The sequence below is a fragment of the Phacochoerus africanus genome, unplaced genomic scaffold (genome assembly GCF_016906955.1).
Source record: "Phacochoerus africanus isolate WHEZ1 unplaced genomic scaffold, ROS_Pafr_v1 Scaffold_164, whole genome shotgun sequence".
NCBI lineage: Eukaryota > Metazoa > Chordata > Mammalia > Artiodactyla > Suidae > Phacochoerus > Phacochoerus africanus.
This window is the reverse complement of record NW_025927358.1, coordinates 1,004-20,664: the sequence shown is the minus strand read 5'-3', so window position 1 is coordinate 20,664 and position 19,661 is coordinate 1,004. Positions and strand designations below refer to the sequence as shown.

Genomic DNA, 19,661 nt, shown 5'->3' with positions numbered 1-19,661 from the left:
TTGTTTAATTGCACAGCTTTTGTTTAACAGCTATGCATAAGAGAATATTTAAACCAGTCCTGATAGGGAATGGTACTTTAAACAGACTGAAGGCCCAAACTCTAAATGTCTCATTTAAACCAAAAGGCTGTTAACTGGCAAATTTAAAATGTTCTGCCACCCCACAGACTGTCAGCTCCTGAGGAGGATCAAAGCCCTTTGGAGGTTATGGAACAGAGTAGCACAAAGCAAACTTATCAAAGAGATGATATAAATCTGAATAACAATTTGGCAATTTACAAATAGGAATATTTTGATTAGGTGATGCAGAATCATTGTACCAACTTGTACACCTGCAGAAAGCCAACCTTCAAGGCCAAGTTAACAAAAGCAAGGTCCTTGGTGATGATAGGATCAGAACAGCAGCAAAACTCGATACAGTCTCATTTTTTGACCCGTTTCCTTTCACTCCAGGTGTACCATCACCCTTCTATTTTCTTTTTTTTTTGTTTGTCTATTTGGTCTTTTTGTCTTTTCTAGGGCCGCACCTGCAGCATATGGAGGTTCCCAGGCTAGGAGTCCAATCAGAGCTGTAGCCGCTGGCCTACCCCAGAGCCACAGCAATGCCAGATCTGAGCTGCATCTTCAACCTACACCACAGCTCATGGCAACACCGGATCATTAACCCACTGGGTGAGGCCAGGGATGGAACCCACGCCCTCATGGATGCTAGTCTGGTTCATTAACCAATGGGCCATGATGGGAACTCCTCTTTTTTTAATTTTAATTTCTATTTTCATAATATAATGTTTCCCTTAGATGTACTTATAATATTTCTTCATTTGTAGCATTACTCACATCATATTTATTTTCTTAAGGACACATCAAGATTATCTAGATTGATCTTTGTAGATAACAAGTTTCCCTCAGTATATATTTACCATCAAACCTGAGGATTTATCTTATGCTTGTGTCTGCTTTTAAATTGATTATGACTAGCTTCTTCCAGAGCAGTAAAGTTCTGAACTTACCCTAGGGTTTGGCCTGTGCATCTTTATACACAGAAAGAACTCAGTCCATGAGCACAATTTTTTTTTTGGTCTTTTTAAGGCTGTACCAGTGGCACATGGAGGTTCCAAGGCTAGGGGTCTAATCAGAGCTGTAGCCGCCAGCCTACACCACAGTCACAGCAACATCAGATCTGAGCCATTTCTGCGACCTACATCACAGCTTATGGCAACGCCGGATCCTTAACCCACTGAGCAAGGCCAGGGATCGAACCCACAACATCATGGTTCCTAGTGGGATTCATTTCTGCTTTGCCACTATGGGAAGTCCCCAATTATTTTTTTTAATTAATTAATTTATTTAAAAATTTTTTTTGTCTTTTTAGGGTTGAACCTGTGGCTTATAGAGGTTCCCAGGCTAGGGGTTTAATCGGAGCTGTAGCCACCAGCCTACAGCACAGCCAGATCTGAGGAGTGTCTGCAAACTACACCACAGCTCATGGCAATGCTGGATCCTTGACCCGCTGAGAGAGGCCCGGGATTGAACCCAAAACCTCATGGCTCCTAGTTGGATTCATTTCCACTGTGCCACAATGGGAACTCCATTTTTATTATTATATTTTTTTTGCATGAGCACAATTAAAAGTTGCCATTCAATCTAGCCAGTGCTTACTTATTGAGGCATGTGTGACTAATTCTAGGAATTTATTCCATGCTTACTTGCCTCAATGGTATGTCCTAAAGCTTGAGCCCTTTAAAATGTTGTTTTCTTGACATTTGATTGTTCATTTGACGCCTTTATGTAGCTTTCATCAGTGCAGTGTGAATAAAGAATGAGATTACTTTGGATGGGACCAGAGAGCTGGTAGACATTACAGAGAAGCTCAGAAATACAATTCTACCTCTGCCTTGGGTAGACCTCAAATGTGTATGTTTTGAATGTCCAAAATCATTAAATGAAAAGACAGTTGTTCCAAAGACTCAAGCCCTTGTGATTGGACATGATATTTGGCTTCAGTGAATTAGCACTCAGCATCTGCCTTTTATGTTTGATGTTTCAGAAGCACTCTGAGGACTGCTGGCCTTTGGGTCTAAAAGATAAGAGTTGGACACATAGCTGACATCCCAGCTGTATACACACAATCCCATTTTATCTACCACCCACACCAAGTATTGTTTAGTCAAGATTTTGTCATAGAGCAGCAGAAGAAATATAAATCAATTGTTTTTTTCAGCTGCCCAGTGGAGCAGTTCAGCCTGCTGCATGAGGTAGCCTGGACAATCCATTTGTTTTCTTTCTTGGGAGTGGTCCTGAGTCCTCACTTGTCCCATGATAAACATGCCTCAGAGAACAATCACTGTGAGCCAGGTAGCATCACTGGAAATTGTGCCACAAACTAGCATGGGCCTTAGTGAGCCCTGTGCCAATGCCCCATGCATAGGATCCCCTACATGGGCAGCTGTGAGCTTCTTGAGGCTCGCAAACTCAACCTGTCCAAAACAACCATAGTGACCCAAACTCCTTCTCTTCGCTTCCTGTCCCAGGCCCTGGCACCACCATCCATCCAGAAATGGAGCTCTTTCTTGACTGGTTTCTCCCCTCACTCCCAGGATGACCATCCAACAAGTTCAGCCATTGGCCCTCCAACTTTTCTCAAATGTATCAACTTCTTTCCATCTCTGTCCAAGCAACACCCATCTCGCTCATGAAGAAATCTGATACCTTCCCAACTGGTCAGCCACCTCCACTGCTCCTCTACCCACTCTCCATCCTAGTCCATGGTAATTTTTTAAAACAAAGTTCTGTCACTGAGGAAAGCCCTTCAACAATCTCCCACTGATCCTAAGACAGGGATCAACATCTCTGTCTGTTCACTGTGGTCTGACCTCTGTCTTTGACTCTGGCCTCACCTGGGGCCACACAACACCCCCCTAAATCTTGACAAACCAGCCCTGCTGGTTTTCCTTTCACCCACGCTCCCCCTTCACAGAGTCATTTTTTTTTTTGTCTTTTGTCTTTTGTCTTTTGAGGCCCACACCCGTGGCATATGGAGGTTCCCAGGCTAGGGGTCAAGTCAGAGCTGTAGCTGCCGGCCTACAAAACATCCACAGCAACATGGGATCTGAGCCGAGTCTGCAACCTACACCACAGCTCACGGCAATGCTGGATCCTTGACCTGACGATCGAGGCCAGGGATCAAACCCACAACCTCATGGTTCCTGGTCAGATTGTTTCTGCTGCCCCATGACAGGAACTCCCCCACAGACATTTGTAACTGCCAGTCCCTCTACTTGCAGTGGGACTGTCCCAACACCATATCCCCCTGTTAGAATTTTTTTCTATTGAAATATAGTTGATTTACAACATTGTGCCAATTTCTGCTGGACAGCAAAATGACAACATTATATGTATATATACATCCTTTTTTATATTATTATCCATCATGGTCTATCCCAGAAGATCAGATTGGATAGTGCTTCCTGTTCTATATAGTATGACCTTGTTGTTTGTCCTTTGTAAATAAAATATTTGGCGTCTATTAACCTCAAGCTCCCAGTCCATCCTACTCCCTTCCCCCTCTCTCTTGGCTATCTCAAGTCTGCTCTCTATGTCTGTGAGTCTGTTTCTGTTCCGTAGATAGATTATCTGTGCCATCTTTTAGATTTCACATATAAGTGATATCATATGGTATTTGTCTTTCTCATTCTGACTTACGTCACTTAGTATGATAATAATCTCTAGTTGCATCCATGTTGCCATACCTCTTTTTTTATTGTGTTCAAGCGTGTGTAACAAAATTTACCATTTCAATGATTTTGAGTCTACAGTTCAGTAACATTAAACACTTTCGCATTACTGTGCAAAAATATGGAACACTTCACAAATTTGCATGTCATCCTTGCACAGGGGCCATGCAAATCCTCTCAGTATTGTTCCACTTTTAGTCTATGTGCTGCTGATGTGAGCACCTTTCCCCTTTTGGCTATAAAGTCAGACTCATCCTGTGGACCTCAGCTTAAAAGTCATTTATTCAGGGAAGCCTTCTGACACCAGGCCTATCAAAGTCACATGTCCTCTTGGTTGCACAATACACAGTATGAGTTATATGCTTGTTTCATTGGTGTCTGCTCTCTCTCACTAGACTGTGAGCTCCTTGAAGGCAGCACTCAAGGTCAAGAGGAGTATTAGGCACACATTAGGAGCTCAGTGCATCCTAGTTAAATGGATGAACAAAGACATGTGATTCTACCTCCAGTGAAGACCCATCTTTGACGTTATAGAAAACAATGTAGTTTGGCATTATCTTGAACTCTATTCCGGAGCAGGGTCTTGACTTTCCCTTTGGGAAACTAAAATCAATCATGAAGGGTGTTTTTTCCCTTTTCTCAAATAGAAGAATTATTAATTCAGATGTTATCTCTAAAGAAAAAGAGGAAAACACCTGATGGTCTTTAAATAGTGGGTTTTCCTTTTACTCTATTAATCAAGGTTTCAAAAACTGTTGAATCTAGACCGTAGACTGCTGAATCAGTTTGTAATTTTCAAACACTAATGTCAGGTAGAGCTTATTATGCCTAAGCCTGCAAGAAACCCAATCTGATGCTACTCAACCACTTCTATAGAGAAGCCCCCACCACTCATGGGTCTAGAGATGGCTTCCCTGGAACCTGAAGTATGTCTGCATCCATCAAGTTCAAGGAAAATTTGTCACACCTGACTCCATGAAGCCCTGCTATGGACCAGACTGGATATTCTGAGATTTCATGAGGCCAAGGATGCCAACCCTAAGTTACAGCAAGAAGAGCTGTGACATTCAGGTGACACTTCGCACTTTGTGGGTCATCCCTAACACCAAGAGCTCTTAGGGATCAACTGTCAATACGAACAACAGCATCTTAATTTTACAGATGAGGGGAGAAACACTCAGAGGTCAAGCAACTGGACCAGCATCCCTCAGCCAGGAGGCAGGCCAGATGTGGCACCTGGTTTTGATGCCTAAACCTTTGCTTTTGTCACTCTAATTTGCTAAATATATCATTAACCACTGAATTTTTAGAGGTGACTTCTATTACAACAGCACTGGTTGTAAATGGTATAAATAAAGATCTGGTCACTTTGCACCATGAGTGAAGCTGTGAAAAGTAAAAGAAATGTGGCCTGTGATTAAAAGGCTCTTTAGTGTGCTTGAACACTTACCACCTGACTGCATACTTTGTGGTTATTCAATAAGTATGTTTTGAGTCACTGGCTGATCAAAAGTCTAGAGGTAGCACATGATGATCAAGACTGTTTGGTAATGCCCAACACCCTAAAATCTCTGGGACAATGAGCTCTCCCCAGGCTCTGGTTCCACTCTAGAGTGTGTCCTCATGCAGGACACAGTCTTGAAGCTGGTTCCTGTCCTGGCATCCTGCAAAGTTTCACTTAATCTTAGGGAAAAGCTAGGATGCCCTCTGCCTCCAAGCATAGACTCTGGTAGGCTGGGTCCCCTGGGTTTCCTCCAAATCCTTCCTGTCCCACCCTCATCATAGAGAACGTGGTAAAGAACACACTAATCTCTTGGATCAAAGTGAGAACCAAAATGCATAACACTCCCACTGCAGGATCAGAGCATGCTTAGCTAACCCTGTGGGACTCTTGGCTGAGGAGGTGATGAAAGGGAGAGAGGCGCCTGTCATGAGGTCATGGACCAAAACCTTCTGACACCTGTCCCCTTTCCACCACTACCCACATCCATACTTGGCCTAACTGAGCCAAAGGTTCCAGTAACCAAAATGTCCCTCAGCCTGACATTTCCCACCTCCCCATTAGGTTTTCCTTTTTTTCTGTAACTACAAATCTGCCTTTCATCACCTCTGCTGCATGTTCCCTCAGCTCCCTAACCCCATAACACTCACCTTCTCTCTTCTTGGCTACAGCTCATTTCTTTTCAGGTCAGCCATCAAAAATCCAACTGGAGCAGAATATAGGTAACTCAGCTCTATTCACACAGCATTGCAAGTACACACACTCCCAATTTTATAATCTACCTCCATCCTAGGTTTTCCAAAACTCCTTTGTTTAAAAAGACTTCATTCATCTCTTACCTCAAGTGTCTCATTTTCCATGTAATTCTGAAAAGACTACAAACTGTTCAGAGACAGTGGGGGAGTTTTATGTCTCTCTCTCTCTCTTTTTTTTTTTTTTTTTGCTTTTTTCTTTAGGGCCCCACCCACAGCTTATGGAAGTTTCCAGGCTAGAGATTGAATCAGAGCTACAGCTATACCTCAGAGCAATGCCAGATCCCCAACCCACTGAGCAAGGCCAGGGGTCGAACCCACATCCTCATGGATACTAGTTGGGTTCCTTTGCATTGCAGTACAATGGGAATTCCCTCATTTTCATTTTTTAAATCAACATCATCATCATCATTTTGCTATTGTTGTTATTATCATTTAGCATTGACTTACAATCTGATCATTATTTATAAAATTCTCTTTCATAGGATAAAAACCTTCTTTTGTATTCCTTAAAATTAATGATTTTATTGTTGAATCTTAACTTTGTCAGCTTAAGAATTGTTTCCAATAATGTCTGCATTTTACCATCCGTACCTGCTCATTTTCTCCTCAATGTTTGTTTTTTTTTCTCTCTCTCTCTCTTCTTTTTTTTTTTCTTTTTTCTTTTTGGTCTTTTTTTCAGGGCTGCACCCACAGCATATGGAAGTTCCCAGGCTAGTGGTCAAATTGGAGCTGTAGCCACTGGCCTACACCACAGCTCACAGCAATGCTGGATCCTTAACCCACTGAGTGAGGCCAGGGATCAGACCTGCATCTTCAAGTATACTAGTCAGATTTGTTTCCCCGAGCCATGAGAGGAAATCCTCAAGTGTGTGTTTTAATATAAGGGCTTCATCCAAAGATACACTGTGGGTAAAAGGCAACAAGAATGTGCCTGGGGTCAGGGACCACCAACCCAGAAGCACAGGAGAGACTCTGGTTATTCAGATGTCTGTTCCCATTTTTAATTTTCCATTACTTTTTCAGCAGAAATGAATGATGCCCCAAAGAAAACCATTATTGGTTATAGAGAAATATTGATTTTATTTTAGGGGAAAATCTTACATTTCCATAAGGAGGTGCTTACCAAATTTATCGTTTAAACCATTTATTCTTTTTTTTCACCAAAAATATCATAGTTCTTTACTTTCATAGGATTGTGAGAAGATTATATGCCATAACATTTTCCAACAACACAGCCAAAATGTGTGTGCCAGGAACTACCAATAGCATAGCAGGTCAAGTTAAACAACCAAAAAAACAAAAACCCCAAGCACAAACAACTTCTAGAAAATGAAATCAGATTTGTGGTTACCAGAGGTGGAGTAAAACATTTATTCTTAAAATATTCATGACCATGTATTTTGAAGGGTTCATTTAACAAAACTTTTACATAGTTTCAAATCATGGATTGGAATGGAAAAGCTAGGAAAGCAGCACTGGAAAAAAAAAAAAAGCACAAACTAATTTGGAAGCAGCATTTGTAGCTTTTCTTTCTGCTATATCCCTGAAAGGACTGATCTGTGAAAGAGAAACTCTTGGGCTGCAAAGACATTGGAAATGAAAGTTTATCATAGAGTACTGAATATTAAACAAAAAGAAGGATTGCTGTAGGTGTCTATGTATGATCAAAAAGATACATGCTCCCCAGTTCATTGAAATAGCCAAGACATGCAAGCAACCTAAATGTCCATCAACAGAGAAATGGATGAAGAAGTGGTACATATATACAATGGAATACTACACAGCCATAAAAATATAATAATGCCATTTGCTGCAACATGGTTGGACGTAGAGATTATCACACTAAGTGAAGTTAATCAGGCAGTGAAAGACAAAGATTTGATATCACTTATAGGTGGAATCTAAAGAAGAGGATACAAACAAATTTATTTGCAGAACCAAAACAGACTCACGGGCTTTGAAAACAAACTTACGATTGCCAAAGTGAAAAGGTTGAGGGGGGAATGGACTGGGAGTTTGGGACTGGCTATGCACCTTGTAGACTATGGAATGACTGGCAAACAGGAACCTCCTATATAGCACAGGGTACTCTACCCAACATTCTGTGATGGCCACATGGGAAAAAAATCAGGAATAGAATGGATTGTGTACATGTATAACCAAATCACTTTGTTGTACTGCAGAAATTATCACAACATTTTAAATCAACAAAACTGTAAAAAATGAGAAAAAAGAATCCAATATTGTATATCTTATATAATATTCAACATCAACTATACTTCATTAAAAATATAATATTAAAAAAGGCATAAGCAAGAAGATAACTTACAGGGATTCAAAATCCAGTTTAGGAAAACAAAATTAATAGAACGAGACCAACATGTAGAAGCCAGGACCTGTTCCTAGAAAAGGGTGACTTCCTTCTTGTTCTCCCTCACCCCATCACTTTGACAAGGGGGGGGTCCACAGTCTTTGTACCTTCATTTGCTACTATGAAAAAATTCCCTGGAGAATAACTTTATTGTGATTCTCTTATTCTTCCTTAGTAGTTTGTTCCAACATCACCTACCATAGCTATAGAACTTCTATTCTGAGTATGCAAAGACTGTATTCAGCTGAGGTCCAAAAGTACAAGGAGAGAACTTTCTAGTTAACTAATAACATAGTATTACTTGGATTTTTTATTTGTTTTCAGGCCTGCATATGTTTAATTTAAATAGTGCCTTATACAAAGCACTCAAAACTGGTTTTTTCAGATTAGAATACAAGACATAAAAAAACTCAAACATTTCAATCATTTACAGTCATAAAATATCCTACTGAAACATAGCCAGTGACCCTGAGGACAGACATGATCTACTGCTCTGTAAAACTCCAAAATTTACCAACTGAAGACAACAGTAAATATCAATTGTCTCTCAGAGTTTTAGTGGGGCAAGGATTAGTAACAATTTAAGTGGGTTCATTCTGACTCTGTGTCTCTCACAAGTCACAGCCAAAATATAGGTGAGGGCTGTTAAGATCTAAGAGCTCAATGAGCTGGAGGACCTATATGCATACTAACCAATTCATGTGGCTGGTGAACTTGTACTGGTGGTTGTACCAAGCCCCAGTTTTCTGTCATGTGTGCAAAACCAAGCATGGCCCTGGGGGCTCCTGGGCACACAAGCCTTTCTGCATCCCCCATTTCTTATTTTTTTAGGGAATTTCAAAGGGCAAATAGCCTCCATGACCTTCCAAAGGGCTGGTTCAAAGAGTTGCTAATCAGGGAAGCGAGGGGATGCAGAGACCCTGGGGGAGGAGCTGCCAAGAAACAATAGTGTAGCTTTGGGGGCAGGGTCCTGGTCCCTCCTCAAGGAATATGGATAACAACATCTTTGAGCTCTTCTACAGAACTCAAGTCCCCAACACATGGAAGACTTGGAAGATGTTAATGAAGCATTCTTTATTCCAGAAAGAAGACCACCAGACCACTGAACACCAGCTTTGAAAACAATGCAAGCTTGCCTCTACCCTGATCCTTATCTGTGGCCCTATTTTTCACTCCTCAAACTATAAAACCACCTCCCCATCTCTCCTAAGAGAGGCACAGTCTTTGAGGCATTAGCCTGCTGTGATCCTTTTTTGCCTGGCAAAGCAATAAAGCTATTATTTCTCCTTCACCCAAAACTCTGTCTCCACATTTCTCTTCAGCACCAGTGAGCAGAAGCCAAGTTCCAGCGACATGTGCTTCTTGGCTGGGTTCCCACAAAGCAAGCATGAGAGAGGTGGAGGCAACACCCTGTTTATGACCCAGTCACAGTAGTCACATAACATCACTCCGTTCATTAGAAGTGAGTCAGTAAGTCTAGCCAGCATTCAAGGGGAAGGGAATTAAGCTCCACATTTTGAAGGGAGGGATGTCAAATAATTTGTAGACATGTTTTAAAACCATCCGTAGTTACAGATAAATGCAAATTATTTTAAAATGTTTTTATAGCATATTTTGAGATATAATTATGCAAGGTAAAATTCATAACTCAAGCATACAGCTGACTAGTTTTACGTGACTATATTCCTGTGTAACCACTATCTCCTCTAAAATACATAATATTTTGTTTTATATAATACACCATATTTTCAGCTCCATAGAGAGTTTTATCACCTAAATTATTTTGAACTTTCTACATATACGACATCTACAAAGACATCTCTAGTTCTTCCTTCTAATCCTTATAACTTTGTTTTACATTTCTTGATTTTTTTTTTCTCTCCTATCTGGGGCCTCTGGCACAATATTGAATAGAAGTGGACATCCTTGTCTTAATTTGAATTTAGGGGAACATATTCATTATTTCACCATATTTAACTGTAGGTTGTTTTATCAATAATTCTTATCAAATTAAGGAAGCTCCTTTCCAGTTTGATTAGCTTTGGCAATAGACCTAAAAAGAGAATAACAATTCATGACTTTCCTATTTGCTCATAACTTTAAACATTGGCCAAAGTATTGCCTTTAGCTGCAAATGGCCCTTATCTAATTTATAGAAACACCATGCCAGGTCAACACATGAAAAAAAAAATATTGCCCAGGCAGTTCTCATTTTCCAAATATACTGCTCTTCTAGAGTTCCTGTCATGGCTCAGTGGTTAACAAACCCAACTAGCATCCATGAGGATGAAGGTTCAGTCCCTGGCCTTGCTCAGTGAGTGAAGGATCTGACATTGAAGTGAGCTGTGGTAAATGTTGCAGACACAGCTCAGATCTGGCATTGCTGTGGCTGTGATGAAGGCTGGAGGCTACAGCTCCGATTAGACCCCTAGCCTGGGAACCTCCGTATGCCACAGGTGTGGCCCTAAAAAGACAATAAATAAATAAATAAATAAATAAATAAATAATATAAAAATTCGGCTCCAGGTGACCAGGTATAAAAGTGGCACAGGGAATAATTCTATAATTTGGCAAGTTGACTAAACATCACCTACCATAAGATAGATAATAATAATGAAAATTGTTCAGCAAGATCATTTCATTCATGTTAGTACATCTGTTTCCCACTGTCATGTGCAAGCTCCTGCCTTGGGCTATAAAACTTCAGCAAACAAGTCTCAATTTACCAATACTTCCTCATGTGGATGTTGTGATCATATTTGCTTTTCAAATGGAAAAGCATAAAACATATACAAGGGATAGACACATTTTGGGTTTCAGATTGATTTTTACAGTTGGTGGTGGTTGGCAAGGCTGTTTTTGATACCAGGTAAGCAGGAAGTGTGAGCAAGTGAGGGAAGTCTCTGGTCCTCATCTAGAGTGAAAGGCTTGTTTTCCAAAGGACATTCACAAGCACCAGAGAAAAATGGGGCATTAGGGCACAGAGAGGTCTGGTGAACCCATTTCTAAGTGGGGCAACTGTAGATCCATCCGAAGGTTGATCAAAGGGCAGCTGGCTGGGCTGGGTGTATGCCAAGGTAGCTATGAGGTACAGATCCAGCAGGGACAATGAAGGGGCTCTCAGTGTTTACATAATAAATGATGGCCTCTAGGGAAGAAGTACTCACTTTTCTCAAGGTTTTCTATTTGTACTAGCTGAACTCAGTGTCAAATATGAAAGGGCATCTTTCCAAAGGCTTTTAACACTAGTCTCATTTGCTATGTAAACAAGAACAGAAGACATCAAAGCCAAAATGCCATTACTCCTTGGATTCTGAGCATTCAGGTAGAGCTGATTGCTCTGTTTTTATTCCTGTTATTATTAAATCATTGATTTGATCATCCAATGAAACAGGAAAATTTTTAGCAAAGATTGGTTTTTCCAAAAGTAGAACCATGACAGGATGTGTGTTTGGCTTTTCCCTTCTTAATTTTCTGAAGCTCTCTTAAGGAAGAAAGCCAGTGACTTAAAGAGTTGGTAAATAAGATTTAGAAGGATTTTCAGGGCTCCATGAAATCTTTTTTAATTACTATTCCTCTGGACATTTATTTCGAAGTGCCCTGCCATGGCTTTGATGATTACCGGTCTAAGGTTCAGACTTCTGCCCTGCCTACAGCGAAATTAGGAGTAGATCACTTCCCACAGAGAAGGATCAGAGGATAGACCCTGGAGAGAACTTGGCCTTTTCTGGAGGTCACCAGATAAAAGTAAGGTAAACATCCTTCCCTGACAAGTGATTTCCTGAGCTAATTACACCTCCTTTAAAGGCAGTCTACCAGATATCACCAGAAATGAGCTTTAGACTCTCTTACCAAGCTTTATTTCAAGTATTTTCCAATGAAATTCACCTTATTCACCCTGATTTCATCTATTCACAGTTTGTGGCATTTTTCCAAGTTCTAGTTTTTTTCATGCTCCCTTCTTGTCCTTTGCTATAATCCTTTCAGAGTTGAGGCTGTCTTACTCATATTAGAATTCTCCAGTTTGACCCATAACCTGGGAACTTCCATATGCCAAGTGCAGCCCTAAAAGGCAAAAAAAAAAAAAAAGAATTAATGCCAAGGAGGTTAGGTTTCAGTTGTTTAGGTTGGAAGAGCTCATTGTTGTTCATTCCTCTGCAGTCCTACTTGAGACAGGTTTGTCAAGTTCCCTGACGTGATCTTTATGGCTCTCCCACCTGAGTACAAAAGGAAGCACCAGAGATCATTTTATCAAGTTAACCAATTCAGAACTTTGATAAAGACTAATACAAATATGTTAAGACATAAATTTATTTTTCTAACCTATAGTTTGTTGTTTTGTTACTAATTACTAACTTATAGAGTAGTTAAAGGGGAGTGGACAAGCCGATGCAGTCGGAAGACCCTGAACTCACCTCCTCCCACAGATACACCAAAATTATAACTATTTACAGAGAAACTATTGATGATAAAAATCAGAAGAATAGCAGAAAAAGAAAGAAGTAAGCACTTATTGTAGGAGGGGCAGAGACAGAGTGCAGCCAAGATCCTTACCCCTCCCCCTCAGGTGAGCAACCCATAAATGAGAGCTGAATCATAATTGCAGAGGTTCTCCCCACGGTTCAAAAGGTCCCAAGCCTACACTGGATTCCCCATCCCAGGAGTCCTGCATAGGAAAGATAAGCCCCCAAAACATTTGGCTTTAAAAGCCTTTTTTCTTTCCAGGAGAACTGGAGGGCCATGGGAAATAGAGACTCTACTCCTAAAGGATATACACAAAATCTCACATGCTCCAAGACCCAGGGCCGAAGCAGTAATTTAAAAGGATCCTGAGTCAGAGCCTGCTAATCTTGGAGAGCCTCCAGGAGAGGCAGGAGGCAAGTGGAGCTCACTCTGAGGACACAGACACTGGGGACAGCCATTTGGGGGAGCTTATTCTACCACATGGAAACTAATGCTGGCAAGAACTATTTTAGAATCCTCCTTCTGGTTTATTAGTTCCAGGAACAGACCCACCCACCAGGCTGTGAGCACCAGGACTAGGACTCCTCAGAGCAAGTAACCAGATGGACAGAGACACAGCCCCTTCACAAGTAGGTCAGCTGCCATAAGACCCCCTAAACCCACAACCATCCTGTCCACCAGAAGCCCAAGGATTCTACCTCCACACCAGTGTGCTGACACGAAATCCTAAGGGCTCTACAGGCAGAGAAGCTTGGACCCAACAGCACTAGCCCCAGGACTACCTGGGCTTTGGCCCCACCCACCAGTGCGAAGGCACCAGCCTTGGGACCCCAGGAGTCATGATACCAGCAATCATGGGTGGACACCAGTCTTATAACCATCATAACCCTGCAGCTAACCATATCAGAACCCAGGACATGCACCAAAAGGCCAGCATCAGGAGCAGTACCACCTGGACCACAGTCCTGCTTACCAGCAAGCCAATGGCAGCTGTAGGACACATTAGGCTCCTCAGCCATCTGCCCCAGGATTCAGCCCAAACAACCAGAGGACCAATACCAACTTCAGGACACTAGATCCAGGGATTGGGGAACTCAGCTATGTCCACTAATGAGCTGGACTAGTCCTGGGACCCCTGGGTCCCAGCTTCACCTACTAGGAGGTGACCTATCATTCAGCCATCGTGGGATCCAGCTCCTTTCACCAAGAAACCAACATCAGCTTAGGGACACCCAATACCAGACAGCCAACTGTGTTAGGAAATGGTCCCAACACTAGATCTAAGACTTCCAATCCTGCAATCACCCCTTCCAGAATTCAGCTCAACCCATGAATGAGCCAGCACCAGACCTGGGAAGAACAGGGCCCATAGCCCTGGACCAGAGGCAAGCCACACCCACTGGACCACAACAGTAGTAAACCCATCACAAGAAAAGAACCCACACAGTCCACATAGGGGGCATCCCATATCATATAGCTCTGGTGACCAGAGGGGAGCACACTGCTGGGATGCATAGGACATCTCCTATGAAAGGACACTTCTCCAACATTGGGGAAGCATGAGCAATGTACCAAAACAGGAGAAATAAAATAGCAAATTTGGCAAACAGAAACAACAGGAAAATGTCCCAAATAAAGGAATGGGATAAACCCCCAGAAGAACTAAATGGATTAGATAGGCAATCTATTCAGTAAAATGTTCAAGATAATGATCATAAAGATACTTGAAGAACTCAGAAGTTTGGAAGAACAGAGTGAGCATGTAGAAGTTTTTAATAAAGAGAAAACATAAAGAACCAGAGATGAAGACTACATTAACTGAAATGAAAAACACACTAAAGGGAATCAACAGAAGAAGAAGAGATAAATGAACTGGAAGACAGGGTAGTGGAAATCACTGAAGTTAAATGGGGAAAAAAAGAATAAAAAGAAATGAAACAGTTTTAAGAGACTCTGAGAAAGCATCAAGTATATTATTATTCTCATTACAGGGGTTCCAGAAGGACCAGGGAGAGAGAAGGGGGGCAGAGAACATATTTGAAGACATAATATTTGAAAATTTCACTAATCTGGGAATTCCTGATCCAAGTGTAAGAAGCACAGAGAGTGCCATACAGCATTAACACAAAGAGGAACCCAATGAGACACATTGTAACTAAAATGGCAAAAATTAAAGATAAAGAGAGAATATTAGAAGCAGAAAGGGAAGTGCAATAAGAACTCCCATAAGGCCATCAACTGACTTTGCAACAGAAATTCTGGAGGCTAGGAAAAAAACCTAAATCCAAGAATACTCTACATAGCAAGCTTCTCATTCATATTTAATGGAGAGATCAAAAATTCTACAGATTGGCAAAACCTAAAAGACAAAATTAGCACCATGAAAATAGCTTTACAAAAAATGTTTTGTGGGTTTTTTTTGTTTGTTTTTGTTTTTTTTTTGTCTTTTTGTCTTTTTAGGGCTGCAACAGCATATGGAGGTTCCCAGGCTAGGGGCTGAATCAGAGGTGTAGCCACCAGCCTACACCAGAGCCACAGCAATGCAGGACCTGAGCTGCATCTGTGACCTATACCACAACTCACAGCAACGCTGGATCTTTAACCCACTTAGTGGAGCCAGGAATCGAACTTGCATCCTCATGGATACTAGTCGGGTTTGTTAACCACTGAGCCATGATGGGAACCCCTTTTTATTTTTTGGGTTTTACAAAAAATGTTAAAAATGTTAAAAGGAAAATAATAGACTACAACTAGAAACATGACAATTATGAAAGGAAAGAGCACATTGGTAAAGGCAAAAATACAGCAAATGTAGTAAATCATCCGTGTGCAAACTAGTAGGAAGGTTAAAAGACAAAAGTAGTAAAATCATCTGTATCTGCAATAACTAGTTAAGAGATACACAAAACAAAAAGATGTAAAATATAATGTCCAGAATACTAAACGTGTACAAATGCAGGGTTGTTAAAATGCATTTAAATGTAAGAGTCAGCAAATTAAAATAATCAAGCATATATATAGATTGGAGTTCCCTTCGTGGTGCAGCAGTTAACAAATCCAACCAGGAACCATGAGGTTTTGGGTTCAATCCCTGGCCTCACTCAGTGGGTTAAGGATCCAGTATTGCCGTGAGCTGTGGTGTAGGTTGCAGATGCAGTTCGGATGCTGTGTTGCCCTGGCTCTGGCATAGGCTGGCGGCTACAGCTCTGATTGGACCCCTAGCCTGAGAACTTCCATGTGCCATGGGAACTGGCCCCAGAACAGGCAAAAAAAAAAAAAAGCATATATAGATTGCTGTAAATTTCACAGTAACCGCAAATCAAATTATATAATAATATAACACACCACATGAAAATAATCCAGATATAGCATTATAGATAGTCATCAAAGAACAAGGGGAGGAACAAAAGTGAAGAAGGAAACAAACAATAACAAAAACAACCCCAAAACAATTAGCAAAATTACAATAGTACATACCTATCTATAATTATTTTAAATTTAAATGGAATAAGTTGTCCAATCAAAAAACATGGAGTGGTTGAATGGATAAATGACAAGATTCACAAATATGTTGCCTATAAGAGACTCATTTCAGCTCTAAAGACACACAGAGACTGAAAGTGAAGGGATGGGAATCCCTTTCCATCCCCCAAATGGAAATTCAAAGAAAGTCAGGGGAGCCATACTTAGAAAAATACATGTTAAGGCTCTAAAAAGAGACAAAGAAGGATATTGTGTAATGATCCAGGGGTCAATGCAAGAAGATACAACAACAGTAAATATATATGCATCCAATATAGAAGCACTTAAATACATAAAGCAAGTATTAACAGACATAAAGGGCGAAATTGACAGTAAACCAATGGTAGTGGGAGACTTTAACACCCTATTTACATTAATGGAGAGACCATCCATACAGAAAAGCAATAAGGGAAACACTGACTTAATAGATATATTAGAAATTCCATCCCAAAGAAACAGAATACATATTGTTTTCAAGTGTATGTAGAACTTTCTCCAGGATGGATGACATGCCAAGCCACATAACACATCTCAGTAAATTTAGGAAGATTAAAATCATATTAATCATCTTTTCTAACCATAACACCATGTTTGTATTTTTAACATAAAACTAGAAATCAAATACAGGGACAAAAAAGCAAAAATCCCAAACACATGGAGGCTATGCAATATGTTGCCCAACAACCAATGGGTAACTGAATAAATCAAGAAGAAATAAAAATAATACCTGGAAACAAATTAAAATGAAGACACAATGATTCAAAACATGTGAGATGAAGTATCTCAAAAGCAGTTCTAAAAGGGAAGTTTATGGCAATACAAGCTTCAGGTAATAAGAAAAATCCAAAATAACCTAACCTTAACACCTAAAAAATGAGAAGAAGAAGAAGAAGAAAAAAATAAAATCCAAAGTTAATAGAAGGAAATAAACAATAAACATCAGAGCAGAAATAAGTAAAATAGAGACTAAAGAGCAATATAATAGATCAGTGAAACTAAGAGCTGGTTCTTTGAAAGGATAAATGAGATTGATAAACCAGACTCATCAAGGAAAAGAACAGAAAAGGCCCAAATCAAAAATCAAAACCTTTAGCCACACTCATCAGGGAAAAAAAGAGAGAAAACCCAAATCAAAAATTGAAAAAGTTACAACTGACATGATAGAAATAAAGATTACCATGCACAAATATAAGCTAATAAAATGGAAGACCTAGAAAAAAAGGAACAAATTCCTAGACATATAAAATATTCCAAGACGGAACCGGCAAAAAATAGAAAATATGAACAGATGAATGACCAGTTATGAAATCGAATCAGTAATCAAAAAACTCCCAACAAACAAAAGTCCAGAAACAGATGGCTTCACAGGTGAATTTTACCAAACACATGATGACATTATACCTAGCCTTCTCAAACTACTGCAAAAAATTGCAGAGGAAAGAATACTCCTGAACTCACTCTGTGAGGTCAGCATCATCCTGATACAAAAACCAGACAAAGATAGCACACATAAAAAATTATAGGCCAATATCATTGATAAACATAGATGCAAAAATCCTCCATAAAATATTAGGAAACCAAATTTAACAATACATTAAAAGCATCATACAGAACAATCAGGGATGCAAGTATGTTTCAATAGCTACAAATCAATCAATCAGTGTGATACACCACATTACCAAACTGAAGCATAAAAACCATGTCGTCATCTCAATGGTACTAGCACAAAATTGGACACATAGATTAATGGAACAGAATAGAGAGCCCAGAAGTAAATCCAATGATTTGGTCAATTAGTCTATAGCAAAGGTAGCAAAAATATACACTAGGGAAAAGATAAGAGGTGCTGGGAAAACTAGAGAGCTATATGCAAAATAATTAAATTAGAACACTTTATAACATCATATTTTTTAACACTATAAGACCAGAAACCATAAAACTCCTAAAAGATAATATAAGCAGAACACTCTTTGATGTAAATTGTAGCACTGTGGAGTTTGTTGGGGTTTTTTTGTTTGTTTGTCTGTTTGTTTGTGTCTGTATCCTAAGGCAAAGGAAACAAAAGCAAAAATAAACAAATGGGACCTAATTAAACGTAAAAGCTTAATAATTCCCTGGTGGCCCAGGGGGTTAAGGATCCTGCATTGTCACTACTGTGGCATGGGTTTGATACCTGGCCCTGGACATTCCACATGCCACATGCCTAAGCGAAATTTTTTTCTTTAATTTAAAGAGCCTGAGCACAGCAGCAAAGGAAACCATTAACCAAATGAAAAGACAATATTTGTGGGGGGAGATTATTTGATTTTTTTATTTTTTATTATAGTTTATATACAATGTTCTGTCAATTTCTGCTGTAGAGCAAAGTGCCCCAGTCATACATATGTATATACATTATTTTTCTCACATTATCCTTCATCATGTTCCATCACAAGTGATTATAGTTCCTTATTCTATGCAGCAGGATCTCATTGCTTATCCACTCTAAATGTAAAATTTGCATCTACTAACCCCAACACCCCAGGCCATCCCACTCCTTCCTCCTCACCCATGGCAACCACAAGTCTGTTTTCCATGTCTATGACTTTATTTCTTTTCTGCAGATAGGTTCATTTGTGCCATATATTAGATTCCAGATATATGTAATATCATATGGGATTTGCCTTTCTCTTTTTGACTTACTTCACTTAGTATGAGAGTATCTAGTTCCATCAGTGTTGCTGCAAATAGCATTATTTTGTTCTTTTTTATGGCTGAGTAGTATTCCGTTGTGTATATGTACCACATCTTCTTAACCTTGGACATTTAGGTTGTTGCCATGTCTTGTGCTGCAATAAGAAAAGACAATCTTTTGAATGGGAAAAGATTTTTGCCAATTATATGGTCAATAAGAGGTGAGTATCCAAACTATAAGAATAGCTCATAAAACTCAATATCAAAAAAAAAAAACAATTCAACCCAATAATATACAGAAGACCAGTATGATGTTAGAGAGTGTTCTAATTTCATTCTTTTACATGTAGCTGACCGGTTTTTACAGCACCACTTATTGAAGGAACTGTCTTTTCTCCATTGTATATTTTTGCCTCCTTTGTCAGATTAGTTGACCATAGTTGTGTTGGTTTATCTCTGGACTTTCTATCTTGTTCTATTGATCTATAGTTCTGGTTTTTGCCAGTACTATACTGTTTTAATAACCATAGCTTTGTAGTATAACCTGAGGTTGGAGACCCTGATTCCTCCAGCTCTGTTTTTCATTCTCAGGATTACTTTGGCTATTCTGGGTCTGTTGTGTTTCCATATAAATTTAATGT

The 19,661-nt window shown here is 39.9% G+C and overlaps 1 non-coding gene across 1 annotated transcript; it reads right to left on the bottom strand.

Annotated features, from left to right (window-relative positions):
- Positions 1-3,849: 3,849 nt before the first annotated feature.
- LOC125119159 (U6 spliceosomal RNA) lies at positions 3,850-3,956 on the bottom strand. The gene has a single exon (XR_007133041.1). It is a non-coding gene; the product is annotated as a U6 spliceosomal RNA (small nuclear RNA).
- Between the last annotated feature and the right edge of the window lie 15,705 nt (positions 3,957-19,661).